This window comes from Mytilus galloprovincialis, chromosome 7, assembly GCF_965363235.1.
Source record: "Mytilus galloprovincialis chromosome 7, xbMytGall1.hap1.1, whole genome shotgun sequence".
NCBI classification, from domain to species: domain Eukaryota; kingdom Metazoa; phylum Mollusca; class Bivalvia; order Mytilida; family Mytilidae; genus Mytilus; species Mytilus galloprovincialis.
This window is the reverse complement of record NC_134844.1, coordinates 59442687-59467526: the sequence shown is the minus strand read 5'-3', so window position 1 is coordinate 59467526 and position 24840 is coordinate 59442687. Positions and strand designations below refer to the sequence as shown.

General features: G+C 32.2%; 1 long non-coding RNA gene across 1 annotated transcript; it reads right to left on the bottom strand.

Moving 5' to 3' along the window:
* Positions 1-13045: 13045 nt before the first annotated feature.
* Positions 13046-22016, bottom strand: LOC143083394 (uncharacterized). The gene is made up of 3 exons (XR_012980686.1): positions 21924-22016; positions 21218-21318; positions 13046-20376 (listed from the first exon to the last, which is right to left on the bottom strand). It is a non-coding gene; the product is annotated as an uncharacterized LOC143083394 (long non-coding RNA).
* Between the last annotated feature and the right edge of the window lie 2824 nt (positions 22017-24840).

Below are 24840 nucleotides of genomic sequence, written 5' to 3'. Positions count from 1 at the left end.
CAAGGGTGGGCTCGACTTTTGACTTACTGTGGGGCGAATATGTCATTTTTTGAAGTTCTGTTGATTTGTTCGAAAAGAGCAAGTACACATCTAGAGTTTGTGAATATAAATCGATTTTTAAACATAACAATCTCGACCCAAATGCTGTTATCGAAATTACCAAATTCAGCGAAAATGTACGGAAATGATCCCCTTCGAACATTGAAATGTTCACACGAATAACAAATAAAAGAATAAGAATAGGCATGCCATATTGTAGTTAACTAACACTTATCGATGTTAAAACACAAATTTTTACACATATTCCATATTTTGAAATGCTATAGTCTGTTTCAAAAATGTACTTTTTTACGAAAATGGTTTCATTTAAAACTGTTGTTCGAAATTCACCGTAGTAGTTACATATTGGATTAGTTTTGGTATCAATATAATCAGTACTTGGTGATATATAAAGAATCATTGGAGAAAGTAGGCATTATCTTCAGGCCCTTTTTAGCAGTACCGCATTTACTCAAAAAAACAGATTTTTTTTCTTCACATTTTTCGACTGGGGTCACCTCCGATAAAAAATTGTGAAAATTCAGATAGGATTGCCAGAACGTTTTAAAGATGATTTATTTGTGGCATGTATATTTGTGCATCTAACGCACTATGAATAGCACGATACAAGAAAGTATTAAATACCGTATACAGCATCGACATTTCTTTATCATAGTGCTCAAAAAGTGTCAAAAACAGACATTTTACTTGACATTTGATGTGAAACCGTATTTTTTGGTGACAAATGAAATATTGATTATCTAGTTTTTAAGCTATAGTCTGTTTCATATTTGTATTGCGTTTTACCTTAGAAACAAGGGTGGGCTCGACTTTTGACTTACTGTGGGGCGAATATGTCATTTTTTGAAGTTCTGTTGATTTGTTCGAAAAGAGCAAGTACACATCTAGAGTTTGTGAATATAAATCGATTTTTAAACATAACAATCTCGACCCAAATGCTGTTATCGAAATTACCAAATTCAGCGAAAATGTACGGAAATGATCCCCTTCGAACATTGAAATGTTCACACGAATAACAAATAAAAGAATAAGAATAGGCATGCCATATTGTAGTTAACTAACACTTATCGATGTTAAAACACAAATTTTTACACATATTCCATATTTTGAAATGCTATAGTCTGTTTCAAAAATGTACTTTTTTACGAAAATGGTTTCATTTAAAACTGTTGTTCGAAATTCACCGTAGTAGTTACATATTGGATTAGTTTTGGTATCAATATAATCAGTACTTGGTGATATATAAAGAATCATTGGAGAAAGTAGGCATTATCTTCAGGCCCTTTTTAGCAGTACCGCATTTACTCAAAAAAACAGATTTTTTTTCTTCACATTTTTCGACTGGGGTCACCTCCGATAAAAAATTGTGAAAATTCAGATAGGATTGCCAGAACGTTTTAAAGATGATTTATTTGTGGCATGTATATTTGTGCATCTAACGCACTATGAATAGCACGATACAAGAAAGTATTAAATACCGTATACAGCATCGACATTTCTTTATCATAGTGCTCAAAAAGTGTCAAAAACAGACATTTTACTTGACATTTGATGTGAAACCGTATTTTTTGGTGACAAATGAAATATTGATTATCTAGTTTTTAAGCTATAGTCTGTTTCATATTTGTATTGCGTTTTACCTTAGAAACAAGGGTGGGCTCGACTTTTGACTTACTGTGGGGCGAATATGTCATTTTTTGAAGTTCTGTTGATTTGTTCGAAAAGAGCAAGTACACATCTAGAGTTTGTGAATATAAATCGATTTTTAAACATAACAATCTCGACCCAAATGCTGTTATCGAAATTACCAAATTCAGCGAAAATGTACGGAAATGATCCCCTTCGAACATTGAAATGTTCACACGAATAACAAATAAAAGAATAAGAATAGGCATGCCATATTGTAGTTAACTAACACTTATCGATGTTAAAACACAAATTTTTACACATATTCCATATTTTGAAATGCTATAGTCTGTTTCAAAAATGTACTTTTTTACGAAAATGGTTTCATTTAAAACTGTTGTTCGAAATTCACCGTAGTAGTTACATATTGGATTAGTTTTTGGTATCAATATAATCAGTACTTGGTGATATATAAAGAATCATTGGAGAAAGTAGGCATTATCTTCAGGCCCTTTTTAGCAGTACCGCATTTACTCAAAAAAACAGATTTTTTTTCTTCACATTTTTCGACTGGGGTCACCTCCGATAAAAAATTGTGAAAATTCAGATAGGATTGCCAGAACGTTTTAAAGATGATTTATTTGTGGCATGTATATTTGTGCATCTAACGCACTATGAATAGCACGATACAAGAAAGTATTAAATACCGTATACAGCATCGACATTTCTTTATCATAGTGCTCAAAAAGTGTCAAAAACAGACATTTTACTTGACATTTGATGTGAAACCGTATTTTTTGGTGACAAATGAAATATTGATTATCTAGTTTTTAAGCTATAGTCTGTTTCATATTTGTATTGCGTTTTACCTTAGAAACAAGGGTGGGCTCGACTTTTGACTTACTGTGGGGCGAATATGTCATTTTTTGAAGTTCTGTTGATTTGTTCGAAAAGAGCAAGTACACATCTAGAGTTTGTGAATATAAATCGATTTTTAAACATAACAATCTCGACCCAAATGCTGTTATCGAAATTACCAAATTCAGCGAAAATGTACGGAAATGATCCCCTTCGAACATTGAAATGTTCACACGAATAACAAATAAAAGAATAAGAATAGGCATGCCATATTGTAGTTAACTAACACTTATCGATGTTAAAACACAAATTTTTACACATATTCCATATTTTGAAATGCTATAGTCTGTTTCAAAAATGTACTTTTTTACGAAAATGGTTTCATTTAAAACTGTTGTTCGAAATTCACCGTAGTAGTTACATATTGGATTAGTTTTGGTATCAATATAATCAGTACTTGGTGATATATAAAGAATCATTGGAGAAAGTAGGCATTATCTTCAGGCCCTTTTTAGCAGTACCGCATTTACTCAAAAAAACAGATTTTTTTTCTTCACATTTTTCGACTGGGGTCACCTCCGATAAAAAATTGTGAAAATTCAGATAGGATTGCCAGAACGTTTTAAAGATGATTTATTTGTGGCATGTATATTTGTGCATCTAACGCACTATGAATAGCACGATACAAGAAAGTATTAAATACCGTATACAGCATCGACATTTCTTTATCATAGTGCTCAAAAAGTGTCAAAAACAGACATTTTACTTGACATTTGATGTGAAACCGTATTTTTTGGTGACAAATGAAATATTGATTATCTAGTTTTTAAGCTATAGTCTGTTTCATATTTGTATTGCGTTTTACCTTAGAAACAAGGGTGGGCTCGACTTTTGACTTACTGTGGGGCGAATATGTCATTTTTTGAAGTTCTGTTGATTTGTTCGAAAAGAGCAAGTACACATCTAGAGTTTGTGAATATAAATCGATTTTTAAACATAACAATCTCGACCCAAATGCTGTTATCGAAATTACCAAATTCAGCGAAAATGTACGGAAATGATCCCCTTCGAACATTGAAATGTTCACACGAATAACAAATAAAAGAATAAGAATAGGCATGCCATATTGTAGTTAACTAACACTTATCGATGTTAAAACACAAATTTTTACACATATTCCATATTTTGAAATGCTATAGTCTGTTTCAAAAATGTACTTTTTTACGAAAATGGTTTCATTTAAAACTGTTGTTCGAAATTCACCGTAGTAGTTACATATTGGATTAGTTTTGGTATCAATATAATCAGTACTTGGTGATATATAAAGAATCATTGGAGAAAGTAGGCATTATCTTCAGGCCCTTTTTAGCAGTACCGCATTTACTCAAAAAAACAGATTTTTTTTCTTCACATTTTTCGACTGGGGTCACCTCCGATAAAAAATTGTGAAAATTCAGATAGGATTGCCAGAACGTTTTAAAGATGATTTATTTGTGGCATGTATATTTGTGCATCTAACGCACTATGAATAGCACGATACAAGAAAGTATTAAATACCGTATACAGCATCGACATTTCTTTATCATAGTGCTCAAAAAGTGTCAAAAACAGACATTTTACTTGACATTTGATGTGAAACCGTATTTTTTGGTGACAAATGAAATATTGATTATCTAGTTTTTAAGCTATAGTCTGTTTCATATTTGTATTGCGTTTTACCTTAGAAACAAGGGTGGGCTCGACTTTTGACTTACTGTGGGGCGAATATGTCATTTTTTGAAGTTCTGTTGATTTGTTCGAAAAGAGCAAGTACACATCTAGAGTTTGTGAATATAAATCGATTTTTAAACATAACAATCTCGACCCAAATGCTGTTATCGAAATTACCAAATTCAGCGAAAATGTACGGAAATGATCCCCTTCGAACATTGAAATGTTCACACGAATAACAAATAAAAGAATAAGAATAGGCATGCCATATTGTAGTTAACTAACACTTATCGATGTTAAAACACAAATTTTTACACATATTCCATATTTTGAAATGCTATAGTCTGTTTCAAAAATGTACTTTTTTACGAAAATGGTTTCATTTAAAACTGTTGTTCGAAATTCACCGTAGTAGTTACATATTGGATTAGTTTTGGTATCAATATAATCAGTACTTGGTGATATATAAAGAATCATTGGAGAAAGTAGGCATTATCTTCAGGCCCTTTTTAGCAGTACCGCATTTACTCAAAAAAACAGATTTTTTTTCTTCACATTTTTCGACTGGGGTCACCTCCGATAAAAAATTGTGAAAATTCAGATAGGATTGCCAGAACGTTTTAAAGATGATTTATTTGTGGCATGTATATTTGTGCATCTAACGCACTATGAATAGCACGATACAAGAAAGTATTAAATACCGTATACAGCATCGACATTTCTTTATCATAGTGCTCAAAAAGTGTCAAAAACAGACATTTTACTTGACATTTGATGTGAAACCGTATTTTTTGGTGACAAATGAAATATTGATTATCTAGTTTTTAAGCTATAGTCTGTTTCATATTTGTATTGCGTTTTACCTTAGAAACAAGGGTGGGCTCGACTTTTGACTTACTGTGGGGCGAATATGTCATTTTTTGAAGTTCTGTTGATTTGTTCGAAAAGAGCAAGTACACATCTAGAGTTTGTGAATATAAATCGATTTTTAAACATAACAATCTCGACCCAAATGCTGTTATCGAAATTACCAAATTCAGCGAAAATGTACGGAAATGATCCCCTTCGAACATTGAAATGTTCACACGAATAACAAATAAAAGAATAAGAATAGGCATGCCATATTGTAGTTAACTAACACTTATCGATGTTAAAACACAAATTTTTACACATATTCCATATTTTGAAATGCTATAGTCTGTTTCAAAAATGTACTTTTTTACGAAAATGGTTTCATTTAAAACTGTTGTTCGAAATTCACCGTAGTAGTTACATATTGGATTAGTTTTGGTATCAATATAATCAGTACTTGGTGATATATAAAGAATCATTGGAGAAAGTAGGCATTATCTTCAGGCCCTTTTTAGCAGTACCGCATTTACTCAAAAAAACAGATTTTTTTTCTTCACATTTTTCGACTGGGGTCACCTCCGATAAAAAATTGTGAAAATTCAGATAGGATTGCCAGAACGTTTTAAAGATGATTTATTTGTGGCATGTATATTTGTGCATCTAACGCACTATGAATAGCACGATACAAGAAAGTATTAAATACCGTATACAGCATCGACATTTCTTTATCATAGTGCTCAAAAAGTGTCAAAAACAGACATTTTACTTGACATTTGATGTGAAACCGTATTTTTTGGTGACAAATGAAATATTGATTATCTAGTTTTTAAGCTATAGTCTGTTTCATATTTGTATTGCGTTTTACCTTAGAAACAAGGGTGGGCTCGACTTTTGACTTACTGTGGGGCGAATATGTCATTTTTTGAAGTTCTGTTGATTTGTTCGAAAAGAGCAAGTACACATCTAGAGTTTGTGAATATAAATCGATTTTTAAACATAACAATCTCGACCCAAATGCTGTTATCGAAATTACCAAATTCAGCGAAAATGTACGGAAATGATCCCCTTCGAACATTGAAATGTTCACACGAATAACAAATAAAAGAATAAGAATAGGCATGCCATATTGTAGTTAACTAACACTTATCGATGTTAAAACACAAATTTTTACACATATTCCATATTTTGAAATGCTATAGTCTGTTTCAAAAATGTACTTTTTTACGAAAATGGTTTCATTTAAAACTGTTGTTCGAAATTCACCGTAGTAGTTACATATTGGATTAGTTTTGGTATCAATATAATCAGTACTTGGTGATATATAAAGAATCATTGGAGAAAGTAGGCATTATCTTCAGGCCCTTTTTAGCAGTACCGCATTTACTCAAAAAAACAGATTTTTTTTCTTCACATTTTTCGACTGGGGTCACCTCCGATAAAAAATTGTGAAAATTCAGATAGGATTGCCAGAACGTTTTAAAGATGATTTATTTGTGGCATGTATATTTGTGCATCTAACGCACTATGAATAGCACGATACAAGAAAGTATTAAATACCGTATAGGTTACAATACACCATTAGATTTTATGGGCGCAGCCATTTTATGAGCATAACATGGTATTCAGAATTAAAAGTATGGCTAATCCTGATTGGTCGATATGTGCGCCCGTTATTTTTTATTATTAGAGACTTCGTGCACTCTGCTTTATACAAAAGGCTAAATAAAAATTATTCCGTAGCCCTAAAGGCACTGAGATGACTTTTCAACGCTAGGACAAGACACGTATTTTTAAGGGCGAAATTGATAGGCATGGGAGATAAGTACAAAATACACTAAGAAAAGCAACGCGAACCTATATTTTTTGGACCAAAAAATACTGTCCTAATAATTTTTCTTTGATTCTAGCAAGGTTTCGTTAAGAAAATCAACTTTCTAAAGTCTGTATCTCGAAAAAGGCTACCATTGTCGCCTATGGGGAAATTAATTGTTTATTTCAATCTTCAAAAACAAAGGGATACATTTTTGTACATATTGATTAGGGAGAGAAACAGGTAGTTTTGCATTCTTTCTGTAACTGAAAATATTCCTCCAAAAAAAAAGAGCACCTCAAATGAAGATGCTATTAACGTAGTCTTCTACCAAAACAAAATTTTATGTACTAATGTAATGAAGGTACTAAAAATAAAATGCTTTGCTGAGTGCAGCCTGATACAACTGCAGAGCTTGAACCCTGAACATTTGGGGCAAATTTGGACACAATATTCAAGCTTGATACTCTCTGAATTAAGATTGTGATCATTTTTTTTTACATTACTTGGTCTTGGGTTTCTGAAAGGAAACAAATGTCAATGCAAGATCTTACAAATCTATAGTGCAATACTGTGCGATTACAGATTTCTTCTTGAAAAATTTCAAAAATTTGAAAGTTGAAAATATGTTGGAATAAGGCAAGGCAATATTTTGAGTCCCAAGGTGAAACATTATTATTGTAATATATATGTGAGTATTGTTAAAACTTTTGACACTGAAGAAGGCCATTTGTTGAGCCGAAATATTTGTCAACACGATTTAAGAACAACATTTTCGTATAATAACATCTTATATCAGTACCGTTGTGTAAATTTTTAGACTGATATAATTTTTTCCTTATCTGCATAGTATGGTCTATTACAGACGATCCGGTACATAGTAAATTTGCTGGTTGGTCCTTTTTATAGTCTTATATATATATATATTCTTATCTTATCTTATATATATTTAAGTACGTCTGAGCCAGTGAAAACTTAACATCTCAATGCCTTATATATCATGTACTGTAGTAAGACGCTAGATTAAAACTGACGTGGAAAGGTAACACCCGTCCACCAAAAGTTCATTTTTTATGAAGCCCAGGTGGTCGTGTGGTCCAGTGGGACAGCTACAGTGCAGGCAATTTGGTGTCACGATATCTCAGTAGCATGGGTTTGATTCAGATAATAAAACTGTAGCGAGTAGTAGGATTATGGAAGAAAAATTTGGTCGTTAAACTTAATACTTGTTATCAAAATAGGTGGATGGGGGAGCTAGGGGTGGAAAGGGTAGAACATTTTATTTTCAAAATTTTTCTTTAATTTATTCAATTCTTTACCTAAACAGGATTAGGTTTATTTACCTATTTAGGTAAAGATTTCATTCTAAATGGCAACACAACAATATGGCTATGTAGTTTTTCATTTACCTATTTAAGTAAAAAAAACTTTCTCTTTAGAGTAAAATTTTCTTTCTTTCATGCAAATATATTGCAGTTTCTAAAACTTTCAAACTGATACTGAGTAAAACATCCACGTTCTTGCTACATTGAAGCATATCTTTGTTTGACACCCTTCCTGCGACGTAACATAAGGCGTCAATTTTTTTTTTTAAAAAGCCTTTCAAGATGTCATAATGAATGATTATTATTTGGACTGCATACCTTCAAATTAATATAATACAATTATATGTCTTTAATACCTTATAGAAATTTAGTGTTAAATTTAGGAAAAAAATGGATAGCGTTGAAAATTTAAAATTAAAATTAAATTGTTTGCATAAAGAATGAAGAAACAATTATTATTCGAACCAAGAATTTGTGAGGGGGGATAGGAGGGGTCCTGATCCCGAAATCCCGGGCTTAAAAACCAGAAATCCCGAGGTCCCGAATTTAAATAAAGTAAATCCCGACCTCCCGAAATCCAAAAAAAAAGAATTCCCGAATCCCGAAAGGGTCAATCCCGAAATCCCGAGCTTAAAAACACCTGATCCCGGAGTCCCGATAAAGGTCCTATCCCCCCTCATTTGTATAGTTACTATACAAATCCTTGTTCGAACCAAAAACAATAGCCTGCTTAATAAGTAAGTAAGTAAGTAGTCCAGTAGTCCGACAGTCCGATAGTCCGACAGTCCGATAGTCCGACAGTCCGTTAATCCGACAATCCGATGGTCCGACACGAAGCCGTGCTGCTGCAAAGGATGATTGTCTTTTTAAAAGCGTATTAGCATACTGCTGAAACGCAAGCAGTGTTTAAAATTTAAAAAGTGGAATGCATCGAAATGGGATATAAATTAAATCCCTTCTTGAGGGATCCGGCAATAGGGGGTCCGTTAACATGTTAACAACACCTCGATTTTGGCAAAAACAGTTAACAAAAAATGCAGAAATGCTGATAACAATTAAGAAAGTGGGTTGAAAACAGTTAACAGCTTAAAATGATCTCAGATAACAGTAAACAACACCTTGAAAAGGGCCGTAACAGGTTAACACAAAAAAGTATTGCCCCCCCCCCCCCCCCCCCCCCCCCCTTTTGTCTTGTTTGAACAATTAATATAAGATTCCTTAAATCATCATGTCGATGTTGATAACGAGAATGTCTGTTTTCATACATTTTGTACATGCGCAAGCGCATGTATGTAACCAGGAGCACATATATTGTTAACTATACTGTTCCAAGATGTAAGGTATAATCTGGTTGAATGTGATATGTCACAATTAAAAGTATAAGTTGTTTGTTTTTATATCTGAGGGGTTTCGCCCCGAAGATATGAAACGACTACTTCGGATAGAATAACACAGAAGTATCAATATTTTTTTTCATCTTTTCTTTCGTTTTCTAAAAAGAGCAATTAGTTTTAATAAAATAGGAATAGTGTCATTATCTCAAATTTCAGTCAAGATGCAAAACCACGTTCAGAATGGTTTCATAGTTAATGATTAGGAATGAAATCTTAACTTAAATTGCGTCTATTTATAATACCTTATCATTGCTCTAGCTTGTATGGCAATATAAACCGCTGTACTATCTAGTATTTTTTTGGTTTACTGATTGCCAAAACCTGAACTCTTTGCTGATGACAGATAACACTTATATGTAAATAAAAAAAAGGACCTGCGCGGGATGGTTAAGGTCACTCAGCACTGTTTTTAGCTATTTGGGCATAATAAACAGTAAAACGTTCGAAGCGGTACATAATTGCTGTATGAATGGATAACGTCTAATCAGTGGTATTTTATGATAAAACAATAAATTATGTTTCATATTGTTTTGATTTACCCTGGAAAAAAGTCACGTGACGATCACATGACTACTGTGGCATTTATATATAAAATTATAGTTTTCCGTAAAGTTCTAGTACGTACACTTAACGTAAATATTTCCTTTTGGTCTCATTTTAACGGGAAAAGTATGTGGAATAAGAAAAATGCTATACACTGGTGAATACTCGCAAGAGATAATAAAAAATTATAATAAACAAGCGAAAAATCGTTACGATCAACCTTTTTAAGTAAACAACGCTTTCTGTTTAATTCACCAATATTGCCACGCAAATTGTATATCAGTTTTCATAATCCTGAGAATATTCCGATTTTAAAAAGCTAATCATATTAGAAAAATACAGATGATTAATTCTAGAACTTTCGCTCTGAAGTTGACCAATGTCAAAATTCTTAATGTACGTCATTACTGTCAAACGTTTAAGTGACGTCAAAAGGGACACAACTCTGTAAATTATTCTGACGATCTTTTCAACATAAAAATAAATCGATGAGAGGACAACATACCTATATTTTAATAAAATAAATGTCATTCCCAATACATTTACCAAGTTTTATGTTTTTCAACAACTTTCAAAACTATTTCATACAGAAATTATTAAAACAAGAAGTAATTGTAACAGGATGCTGTTACGAAGTCTCCCAAACAAAGCTCCCATAACTCCCCATTCATATGGTCCCATGTTCATTTGATTTGATTTTTTGTCCCATACAAGAATATAATATATGGCTTACGAGTGGGGATCTCCACCATTTACAAGTATTCAAACAGGAGGGGGTGGTGATGACCCCCAGGGACTTTACCTACATTTCATTTGATTTGTTTAATTGTCCCATACAAGAATATATATGGTTTAGGGGTGGGGATGTTGACCGTTTACAAGTTTTCAAACAAGAGGGGGTGGGGTGACCCCTCGGGACTTCTCTTTTATATCATTTCATTTGTTTTATTGTCCCCTACAAGAATATATATGGTTTAGGGGTGTGGATCTGGACCGTTTACAAGATAATAGCACATTCTCAAATTGAACAGGGTGGGGGCGACCCCCAGGAACTTCCCTTTAATTTCATTTGATTAGCCTTGTTGTCCCATACAGGAATATATATGGTTTAGGGGTGGGGATGTTGACCGTTACAAGTTTTCAAACAAGAGGGGGTGGGGTGACCCCCTCGGGACTTTCCTTTTATATCATTTCATTTGTTTTATTGTCCCCTACAAGAATATATATGGTTTAGGGGTGGGGATCTGGACCGTTTACAAGATAATAGTACATTCTCAAATTGAACGGGGTGGGGGTTACCCCAAGGAACTTCCATTTAATTTCATTTGATTAGTTTTATTGTCCCATACAAGAATATAGATGGTTTAGGGGTGGGGATGTTGACCGTTTACAAGTTTTCAAACAAGAGGGGTGGGGTGACCCCATCAGGACTTCCCTTTTATTTCATTTCATTTGTTTTATTGTCCCCTACAAGAATATATATGGTTTAGGGGTGGGGATCTGGACCGTTTACACGATAATAGCACATTTTCAAATTGAACGGGGTGGGGAGGACCCCTGGGGACTTCCCTTTAATTTCATTTGATTTGTTTTATCGTCCCATTCAAGAATATATGAGGTTTAGGGGTGGGGATCTGGACCGTTTACAAGATAAAAGCATATTCTCAAATTGAAGGGGGTGGGGATGACCCCCAGGGACTCCCTCTATATTTCATGTGATTTGTTTTATTGTCCTTTAATCATTTCTGAAGACTACATGTATCTATCACTTACAGTTTTCATGTTATATTCATTTGAAAATGTTAGAAAATAAAATCCCATAGGGTTCTATAGTAAACCCCTCCCTTCTTTCTGCCCCCCAAAATACCCCTTAATAGACCCCAATGCACAAACGAAAGATCGATGGCTCACCTAGACATATTAGTCTAACATTCTATGAAACTCTTAAGTTAATCTGACCAGGGGTTTTCGAGAAACGCTGCGGACAAGTTCATTTTTAATGTGGCGGAAGAAAAAGAAAAAGAAAAAGAAAAAGAAGAAGAATAATAAAAATAATAAGAACTGAGCAAAAACAATAAGTCTCCAAACTTTGTTTGGGAGACTTAATAAAATGACAGCTTTGATATAAATGCCGTTGGTATACCTTTATCCTTTTAATAAAAAAAAAAAAATTGATTTTTTTTGTGTGAAAAAAACTTACCTTTAAATGCATAATGTTGGTAATATATATTTCAGCTGCAGAATAATATTTCAGTATATTTTTTTTTCTTTTAGTTGCTGATAGTGTTAGAAAGACTTCCAGATGACCATATCTAGGATCAAAGTTCCATCACAAGCGACCCTATTTGTTTGCCTTTTTGTGATAATAAAGAACTAAGTTATGATCTTATAATTATTTTAACCACCTTAAACGAAATTTTTTACTTCATCAACATACACAGAAACATTTAGAACATGCTGGACAGAATTTGAGGGGGGGGAAGGGGGGGGGGGGGTTACTGGTGTTGATAGTATGACCAGGTCTTAACATTAACCCATCACACTTGTATTTGAAAAAAAAACACCAAATAAAATTATTTGTGCATCTTCCCCTGAGAATAAGTAGTTTTTGTCAATGGATAATCAAACTTTTTGTGTGGAGCATCCAGACTCAAGTCTCATATATTTCTATTCATTTCTGTTTTCGACTTTATTTTGTTTTTTAATCATTGTTGTACTTTTTCTGGTTGAATGTCCATCTTTTTTCTCAAAAGTCATATCATAAAAATCTTCTGGAAATTATCTGTATTCAGCAGAGAATAGCAGCAGCAGCAGCAGCAAACCAAACATGGAAGTCATCTGAGTCATAACACAAACATTTTTCATCTTGAATTTTATTTTGCATCTCAAATTTTGACATATATATCATGAACAATAATACAAACAAGAATATGGAATGATATAACAAAAAATATCAAATACAATGAACTACTGCAATTTTGCCAAAGTAATTATTGCAAGGTCAACAAAGGACAAGACTGCAATTGACAATTATAACCAGTCAAAACAACAAAATCCAGAGCCTGATAAAATTTTGAAGCCCCATTATAATAATCATTTGTCGATTCAACAGCGTTATGAAAATTACAGCATTTTCATGGGAAAATATCCAAAAATGCTCATCAGCAGCTACAATTATTTTCGGCTAAAACTGCCAAAACTACAAGATTATGTATACCAGAATAGATACTATCTCAACAAAAACAAAACTGGAGAAAAGGAAAAATTTGTATCCCAGTTTAGTTTGGTCAACTGGATGCAAATGAAGGAAATTGAAAAACATCAGCATACCCTTGAAGACTGCCCAATCTGCACCACAAAATACAATGTGTCTTCGTCATTACATACATGTAGAAAAGTTGAAAATAAGGCAGAAAATCTTAAGTCTTCCTGTACAAATCTGGTGGACACAATTCAGGAAGAGTTTTCTGCCTCTCCATCTTTAAATAAGGTGTGGTAAAATAAAAATTCTTAAAATTAAGAATAATTGGTGTATAAACTGGAAAAATATCACTGACAAAGTGAACCAGTATCATGATTAGCTACAGGCCCAGCAGCTTAGGCTTGTAAAATTGCATTCAGATCCTGTCTGCAGGCCAACAGAATCTAATAAAAAAATCCTAAATTTGAGATCAGATTTTAAAGTTCATCTTGAAAATCGAAAATCAATAAATAAATGAAAGAATTTAATAAAATGTATGTGCAATGTGATCTATAGTTTATAAACAGATAAAGGCCTTTACAAAAAAGTGATTATCCTTATTTCTATAAAACAAATAACTTCTAGAACCACAAACATAAGCCTTCTCAACAAGAATCATACTAACATATTTCCTCATACACAAATTTATATAAGATTTCTAGATTGTAATCATTGATCATATCAGACTATCTGTTTCAAAATTAATATCGGTTTAAAAAGTGGGAGGTATGCATGGCAGGGAAAAATTGCCTTCCATGTTTTAACTGCCTATAAGGATCAGGCAAAATGGTAAAATAATAAAACTAATAAAAAATAAACACCAAGCTAATCATTCTACTTTGAAGTTCATTCATTATAAGTTAGAAAAAGTGAATTTGTTGTTAGCGTTTCTGGTTATGGAAATAACCAAGTTGGAGAATTGGTTAGAATAATAGAAAATTAGAGTTATCTCCCCTAAATGCTTATTTTTAGTGCATTTCAACCAAATTTTATCTTCTATTATCCAGACAGTATAAGGAAAAGAAAACTACTCTTTTTTAATTCTACTTAATAAGCTATGAATAACAATCAATGTAAATTATGGTGTTTTTTTTGGCATGTTTTCACCTGGTACTAAATGATTTATTTTTATGAACAAGCTTTTTCAACATTATATAAACTTCTACTACTTTTAAAACATTAAGTTGGTATAACTGGGTTTTGACACAAAAATCAATCAATACAATGACAAACTTGTTCAGGTCAGGAGTTCAGCCAACTGAAATGAGGACCAATTTCCTAATAATCAAAATTATAATAAAATTTGTCAAAATTAACTGTCTAAATCTCTAGCCCTTCAGCTTTACTTGTGAAGTGAATTTAAACTTGATATTTAATTCAGTATTTGTACATTAAATTTATATTAAAGATAAAAAGTCTAGCTCACTATTCAAACTGATTTATAAATGCATGTGTCAATGCTATACAGTTGTCTGAATAGTCTCCCTTTAACACTTATTCATAAAACAATTACTTTTAATAGTGGTACATTAAAATATTCAAAAATACAAAAAGATCTGACATCTTTATAAGACACAACACAATATTTGGAATAAAACATTAATAAAAAAAGAAGTTGAAATAATTGTAAATGATATAATATGCAGCTCACAAAATAAGAAGACTGGTTTCCTAAGCTTTAATACTTTTGATTAAAAATTCAACATATAAACAGTTTATTTATTCTTACTTTATTGTATTTCAGTGTGCATGGGCAAATCAGAAGCAAAAATGCATTCAACACAAATTAGGAAAACTTGAAAGAATACAATACAAGTTTGACTCATTAATGTCTAGTTTTACTATTAAATGGTCCTCCTCCTTCAAGATTTATTTTTCCACAAAAGCAATTATATCATACAAATTTTCTTTCATCAAGCAAATTTATTCAAATAAATTCAATTATGTAATGAATTAATTAAACATTTCCTAAATATATTTTTAAAATTGAACTAATTCTAATTTTGATCATCAATATCTTTGTTATGACTCTCTTGAATTTCATTTCCAAATCATTATACTGCCATTATTATAGACTTAGATGAAATTTAAAAAAAAAAAGGAACAAAATAAGCTTTAAAATGTTTATAGGTTATTTGACTCATTCTCAAGATGTTTGATGTTGAAAAAATTGCTGAAAAAGGCATTCTCTAGACTTTTACCTTATATTAAAACCTTGAATCTAAGGAGAAAAAACAAAGATGTCTGAACATATGACAAATGATTCATGCAATCTGTTATGCTGCAAATGCATATAAATTTGCACACTCTAGTTTATAAAACATTACCATAAAAAGACATATTCACCTTCAACAAATGCAATTTTTTTTATAAATGAATCTACTATATTTGTAACACTATTTGTAGTCTCTTAAATATAACATGTTACAATTAGATGTGTAATTAAGTGACCAGTTTAATAAAATAACTTGAGTCTTAACTATAAATCCATGTCCCTTTATAAAGTACTTAAAATGTTTTCAGTAAAAGACATTCACACAATATTATAAAAGGTAGTTCTGGGGATACTGATTTTAATATGTGAAATTGCCAAGATTTTTAGATTTTAAAATTAATTGTCTGAGTTGAGAAATATTGTAGTACACAAGATGAAGCGTTTGAATTTTTTTTCTATTGACTTTTAAACAAAATCTAATACAAACTTTGTCCTGTCATTCCAAAAAACTTCAGAAAGTTGTGTTCTTTCTATTTGACGCCATATCAAGCATGGCTGCCCTTTTTCGTGACGTCACATTGAAAAATTTAAATAAAAGCAAGAAATTTTGATGTCATAATTAAAATTCAACCAATCATGCCAAGAACATGATAATTATTTTTCTCACAAAGGTGGATTAATGTGAAACACATTAAAATGAGAGAAAAGGCAATATAAACATTTTCTATTAACCAACATAAATATTTTGTCAATGCATTAAAATTTAAATGATCTTAGATCAAAGAAATATTTCATTCCCCCAGAACTACCTTCAATTAAACAACATACATTTCATTTGTAATACAATCCATTATTCTACTACAAAACTGTTTTAACAGGTGACAAAAGCTGTTGTGCAAGTTATAAACCCAGTATTTGCTTCAAAATTTGATGTAAACTTTGAAACTGCAATTGCTGAATCTTTTCATCTGTCACCAACTGAAACCGCAGAAAGCAGGAAAAACACAATGGAACAAACACTCAACATGTCCATGCAATCGATCAACAGTGCATTAACTGACAATGACAATGATGTTAGGCAGTTCTTAACATTAGGGAAATCGTATAAAAGCCATGACCGCGAGAGGATGATATTTTTTTCAACAAAAGAAGAGGCAAGAAAGATTACCCAAAAGAAACTAGAGCAAGAACAGCTTGGAAAACTGAAACCAAAAAAACATCACGGGAATTTTGATAAATACAAATTTGACAGAGAGAATTTCATTGAGGAAATATCAACTATTGAAGAGGGTCAAATAATAAATTGGACAAGCATGGCAAGAAAACACAACTTTCAGAATCTAAATAACAAAATGCCACTGAATTCAGGACAGATTTTAATGGCATATGCTAAAGAGCAAGGTATAATGAAAGCAATTTTTACAGACTCCTTTATTTTTTAATATTTACTGAATATAAATTTTTAATAAATCCATGGATTGCTTTAAACTCTTTATTTAAAAGTTTGCTATTAAAAGTAAATTTGTAATCAAGCAATCCACATCCTGAATGGCAAAAACAGTAAAAAATATTTTTGTAAGACATATCAATTTGATTTAAAAAAAAAAGAAAGAAAGGAGTTGCTATTATTACCCAATCAGAACCATACTGTAGCAATTATAGAATGTGTCCATAGTACACAGATGCTAAACTTGCACTATTATATTCTATGTTTAGTAAATTCATCAAAAATCTAATTAGACATCCCTTTTGATAATGTTAAAATGAATTTTGATGGTCTGAAACAGTTGCTTTCAATCTACCTTTATTTTTTTCATTAGGAATAGATATTTACAAATTTAACAAGCAAAGTCGAGTAAGCGGCAGGGATTACTTGCGCCGTGTTCGTCGTGCAAAAAAAAGGTTGCTGAAGACAAACATTTCTCTAAATACACCAAGGTCAGCCAAAATACTGAGAGGTATAGTTAAGGAAAAGGTAGAGTCAGGCGAAATTAACATTGGAAAAAAGATAGCTCCAAAAACCTTCCTAACAACAACAATAAATAAGGAAGGAAACCTTATTGAAAAATCAAAAACAGTCTATGGTAGAAAAATTCCATTAAAAGAAATATTGGAAAAAGAAAACCATAGGTTACATGCAGCTGGGGTTCTTAGAGTGAACACTGATGAATATTATGACGAATTAACAGAGCCTGAGCTAGACAAGTGTCTGATCAAGTTGCAAGAGAATCATCACTGCAACAGCAACACAGAAACAAAACGTAACATCTTGAAGGCAATTCAAAGATCAAGAAACATTAAAGTCTGGCATGACCATTCGGATATTCTTAGCCATACCTACATAAATTTCATGATCAGTTACATGTATGACTCTGCAAATTTTCTAACAAGCAAAGAGTATCTGGAAAAAAATCCTACCATCAAAGATATAGATATACAGAAAATTGTTGAAAGGCCACAACTGTATATTTTAGGACAATCAGGTAAAAAAAGAACTACATGACAACAAATAGATAAAGTATAAGGAGAAATATTGTATGGAAAGAGTTTGTAACTGATCAAATTCTATTTAAAAAGAAAATGGGGTACGACTAAAAATGGTACTCTTTCTCCAACTCATGAAAATAAAATTGGGTTTGATTACCAATTATATATTTCTTTGTCCTATTCCATGAAAATAAAATGGGGTATGAATACCTATTAAACATTTCTGTTTCCTATTCTATATAAACAAAATGAAGTATGTTTACCAATTTTACATTTCTGTGTCCTTTTCCATGAAAATAAAATGGGGTTTGATTACCTATTAAACATTTCTTTGTCCTATTCCATGAAAATAAAATGGGGTATGATTACCAATTATACATTTCTTTGTCCTATTCCATGAAAATAAAATGGGGTATGATAACCAATAATACATTTGTGTCCTATTCAATAAAAATAAGATGGGACATGATTACCAAATATACATTTCTTTGTCCTATTCCATAAAAATAAAATGGGGTATGATTACCAATTAAACATTTCTTTGTCCTATTTCATGAAAAGAAAACAGGGTACTATTACAAATATTACATTTGTGTCCAAATATTGCAAATAAAGACATTTTTTGTTAAGGGCCTATAGTTTCCCTCGTAAGAAAATCAAACAAGATGCAATGGCTTTTAAATCAAAATTACTTTTACTCTCCAGTCCTACCCTTTTTAAAAGCCTGTTTCACTTTTTGAAAAAAACAACTTTTTAAGATTATTCAATGAAATCTGTGTTGCAAAAAAAATATTAAGTTGCCGACCAGATTCCTTGATAGAATTTGAAACTGATCAAATCTGTCTCTGGAGAATATTTTGAATAAACTGGGATACAATTTCAGCAAGTACAGATCAAGACCAAAGAACTTATATACAGACCAGAATGGAGGACATTGTAGAAGTATCTGAAGGAACCAAATTCCAAGATGTCACTTTCACGGACAAAATAAGAGTTTTCAGTGGCGACAACCCTGCAAGACAGTTTGAAGCAGGACAACAGAGAGGTGGAGCATACAGCTGTCTTTGTGGTATTCCATCAAAAGCCCATATTAATCTTGAAAGCTGCTACAAGCAAAAACCTCAGGATCTGGAAGACAGACGAAAACTTGTAACTGAAGGGTATTTGTGGAAAAAAATTGAGGGAGGTAATTTTAATCCCTTCAAAAATTTAAAAAAAGAAGAAATTATCAATGAATTGGATTATAGGAAAATCGAAATCATAAAAGAAGATAAGCCATCCCTACAACAAGAACTGACAGAGCTGTTACATGGAATCTGCAGACCACCAGCACTGATGCTAAATAACCCATCAACATCAGCCTCTGAACATCATATTGCCCATTATGAGATCATGCAGTGTGAACCATTGCATGATATAACAAATGTGGTGCAAAATGTTTTAACGGAACTTCCACACCATGTGGAAGATCCTGAGACAAAGTTGGCACTTGAAAAGTTTACAACAAAGGCCATTGGTGATAAAAACCAACTTAAGGGTTCCGATGCCAGATGTATTGCCATCAAACTGGAGAAATTGGTTCACTCTCTCTTCTTAGATGACAAGATATCTAATGATATAGTCAAGATGGTTTCTTCCATGGTGGAAATTATTCACATTGCTTACAGCCCTGAGGAGAAAAGAAGTCCAAGGCAAGTACTTCGCCTTTTCAACATAACCTTTTTATTTGGAGTATTGGCGAAGTCTGTAATTGCTAATCCTGTGAAAATGACACAAAGAAAGTTCTATGGTAACCATTTTCACTCCATTGTTACACATCTAGCTGAAACATACAGGATCATGAACACCAAATCTGTTCTTACTGAAGATGAGGAGAGATCTTTTGGACTTCTTAGAAGAATTTCCGAGACCACTTCAAACAGAAAACCTGGTGATGTGATTGACAATGCTATCATCAGATACAATTGTCAATCACAAGCTGATGACAGATTAGACTCCTTAAAAAAACAAGAATGTGAGATAAGTCGCCTAGCTAAACTACTACCAGAAAGAACAAGTTCTGTATTTAACAAAGACATCCTAATGAACAAATCATCTTTGTATCAAACACATTTAAGCAGGATTGCTGAATTTGTTAAACCTGGAGAAGACATCTGGTGGCACTTCAATGGTGATTCTGTGGTCTTTCATGACAGTCAGCAGGAACCTTCTTTCAGAGATGATGGGCCTCTTCTCTTGCATTTCAGATCTTCTTCCTTAAAACAAAAACATGAGGAAAATGAACAAATCTGGCAAAATTGCATAGATCAATATGAAACAAAAAATCTGTCATTGCCTTTACTTAAGTTTAAAAAAAGGGGTCAAGATGGAAAAATTGTTATAGTGTTGAATGAAAGAAAGAAAGGTAATACATGTACATGTGTCTTCACAGAATAATAACTTACTATGCATTCATTGCAACCATATTGAAACCTCAGCAGCACAAAATTGACCAAAGCCTTAAAAGACCAGGTTTTTAAGTGTAAAATACAACCAAATGCTCTGCAGGGCGCAGCTTAATACAACCAGAAGTCAATTCTTGAAGATTTCTTGCTATTGCAGAATACTGTGCAATTGAAAATTTCTTGCTATTACACAATAATTATAATACAATATAATAATTTTGGACCACGATTTGCACCAACTTAAAAACTGGGCCCATAATCTAAGTACCTGTTTAGATTCAGCATATATCAAAGAACCCTAAGAATTCAATTTTTGTTAAAATCAAGCTTAGTTTTATTTTGGACCCCTTTGGACCTAAATGTAGACCAATTTGAAAACAGAACCAAAAAGTTAAGAATCTGAAAACACGGTTAGATTTGAACTGTTAAAGAACCCAAATATTTCAAGTTTTGATGAAATCAAACAAAGTCTAATTTTGGACCCTTTTAGCCCCTAATTCCTTGGAACCAAAACTCCCAAAATCACTCCAAACCTTTCTTTTGTGGTCATTAACCTTGTGTTAAAATTTTAAAGATTTCTGTTATTATTAACGTAAAATCTATGAACAGGAAAATCAACATAATAAAAACACACAACTATCTAAAACTACACCTTATTTCTTGTAGACAAAGAAGTCCCCTATCCGAATGTTAGCACAGGTATCCAGGCAACATCAACAAATAGTGTTGAGCAATCTGGTAGGTCAAAGTATCCTGAAATATTTGTTTAATTAGAGTTTTTGCTTTCATTTCATGTTTCATTTCTTGTTTTTTTTTTAATAGATACGACCATTGTTTTTCCTGTTAGAATGGTTTTACAATAGTAGTTTTGGGTCCTTCATAGCTTGTTGTTAGGTGTTAGCCAAGACTCTGTGATGAAGGCCTTTGACCTTTAATGGTTTACTTTTATAAATTGTTATTTGGGTGGAGAGTTGTCTCATTGACACTCATACAACATCTTCCTATATCTAGGAACAAAGGAATTATAAGAACATTATATATATAAAGAACAATTTTTTGTAGTGTTTTAACTTTTTTCTCTCATTATATTCAATATATCATTGCATTATGATTGTTTGCATTTATTTGGTCTCAAAAACTGCAGCAGTGTGGAAATTATGTTGCAAGCACTTGTCTCTGGACAAGTCTAGCTGTAAATGTTACTTGTCCAGTAAAATTTTACGAAATTGAACTTTGTCATGTGATTTTTTTTGTCCATTGAAAGTAATATTTAAAAAAATACTTGTCCATGTGTTTCAATGTACACTGTATGAGTCATGCAAGGCATTTCCACACCGATGAACTGTATTATTTCTTACCAGTTTCTTTGTTTTTTAGATGATGAGCATGAACCTGCATTTATTCCAACTGTGGATGAAACTCACAGCAATCATGAAGAGACAGGTATTTACTAAAATGAAAAATATTTAACATTCTTATCAAATTACATTTATAATTAACATGATATTCTGACCTGATTATACTCATCATGCACAACCTCAGTAGCCCCTGTATGTATGATGGTCTGTGAAGTTTCATCAATACCAATTTGTTTATTGGGGTATTTGAACTAATTACACATATAAAATGATTGTGTATATATTTATGAATTGCAGTTGTATCATGTGTATTGTTTGTTTCTTATTTTGTATTTGTCATAAACTTGTTGATTATAGTTTATTCCTTACTTGCGGATTACAGAATTTATCTTTCATTTGCAGAGTTATCTCCTTTTTATAGTAAGTACAGCAAATTTTCAAAAACTATTATTTCTTACCAGTTTTTAATTTTTTCAGATGATGAGCAGGAACCAGCATTTATTCCGACTGTGGAAGAAAATCACATCAATCATGAAGAGACAGGTATAAACTAAAAAAAATAAATATTGCAGCATTATCAATATAAAACATGTTACAACCCAATATTGGTCAGTAGACTTAAGCAACTTAGCAGCACAAAGAGTTTTGTAGGTCAAGCAACATAATTATCTTCTTTTTATTTTTAGATACAGCAGTCCAACATTCTATTCAGGCAACAACAACAAGTTATGATGAGCAATCTGGTAGGTCAAAGTATCCTGAAATAATTTTATAATAAGACTTTTTGCTGCCAACCTTTATTATTCCATCTGACGTTTGGTAAAATTTCAAAAGCATCTTTCAATATAAAGCAATGTTTTTAACACTAGTTATTAATTATCTTGGAGCAAAACATTTGCTGTAATCTGTCACTAGAAGTTTGAGGCCAATACCTTAGGAAGGTAGCTATATGCCTTGCTAACACATACATTTAATTCAAATTGAATGCAAATTCGTTAAATAGGTATACACACTCTTCTTTTTAATTCGAATTGGCTATTAAATTGTAATTATCCAATTCACATTACATATATGCTTTTGTTAAAACTAATCAAAAGTTAAGGTTGTTTGGACAGTTAAGGCAATTTGACATGCATTGTAATTCAAATTAAAATGGACGTAAGATGTGTTGAATTCGAATTACGTGTGAACTCAGCATAAGTAAGCTATAGCAAACTTCCCAAAAACTATTTAGGAGATAACTGTATTGTATTTTAAGATCCGACGGCATCAATTGGGGATTTGATGGTGGCAAATTAAGTTTCCTGGCGACGCGTTAGCGGAGACAGTAAACGGGTATTTACGACCATCAAATCCCCAATTGATGCCGTTGGAGCTTAAAATACAATATTGTTATCTCCATTCTAATGAAACTGACAAAAAACAACGTTAAAACATGCATTTAAAATCTGTCATTTACCATCTACGCATGCACGTACGTCCCATAGCAAGTCAATTGATGCCATGTAAATAAGTGACGTTATCCAATCAAAATGAACGTTACAAACGTTGTTGCATTAGAATATTTCTTACCAGTTTTCAATTTTTTCAGATGATGAGCAGGAACCAGCATTTATTCCGACTGTGGAGGAAAATCACACCAATCATGAAGAGACAGGTATAAACTAAAAAAAATAAATATTGCAGAATTATCAATCCAATATGAAATATGTGTACTCGTTGTTTGTATATTAAATTTCTTGTAACAATGAAACTGAATGAAAATGTCCCACAACTCAGAACCTACAAAATCCAGAATTCATGAGAAAAAAAAACACGCAGGAGCTTACATTATAGATACATGTATAAACATTTCTCCAAAGTTTCAGGCATATTGGTTAAAGTGTTTTTGAATTAATGTTCAACAAGTTGATAACGTACGATCAACGGTATACCATCATACGTCCCGTAAACAGGCGTATAAAAACTGCAGTAAACTGTAGCCAGCATAAGTACTAGGCCAGGATTTGAACCTGGAACCTCCTCAACTGGGTTGAGGTGCTCTTCCAAATGAGCTACCTAGTAAACAATAAGGGTCAAAACTATCAATTCACAAAACTGATGAATTTGTCTTATATTTCAATGTCTTAAAGTGTCCAAAGTGAATGTGGTTTATGTTCATGATTTCTCCAATATGAATATTTCTAAAATGCAAAACCTTTAAAGACAAATAATTCAGCCATATTTTTATTAAAGATGATGATTCAATGACCATTTCATCTAAACAGATTGTTTCCCTTTCTGGAGACCATTGTAAATTTTAAAATCTAATACACATCATGCCAAAAACTGAAAAGTTAACAAAATAATTCTACATGGTTTTTCAATACTTATCAGTGTTTTTGGTTAACCAGCAAAACTTTACAAATACTTGGGTTTTTTTTTAGAATGAAAGCCTGTTGTCAAAGAATTCTTATCTCCCTGTGGTGGTCCTTGAAGAATGTCTGGAGGTCCTCAACTTTAATCTTTACTTTTGCATATTACCAATAATTTGGTTAAATCCATCCACCAAGTTACCAACAAATTTTCAACAGTAGTCTTTGTGTCTGAAAAGTAATATTAAAAAACTAATATATAAAATGTAATAAACTTTATTTTAATTTCATTTTCCTTTATCCTTATTTACAGGCTACCAGTTATCAAATCATACTGTACACAATGTTGATGAGAAATTTGCTGCAAGAAAAGTAATAGATAAACAGCTTTCAACAAGTTAGTCTTTTGTTTTAAAATGAGATTTCTGATGACTGTTAAGAAAAATGCATAGAAATTGCATGTAAAGAAATTCATTGTTCATTTTTTACACAATTGGGCTAAATAAAAATGTAATTGTGGTTCCAGTTACCAGAAAGACCGAAGAACTTTTTTTGTGTCATTT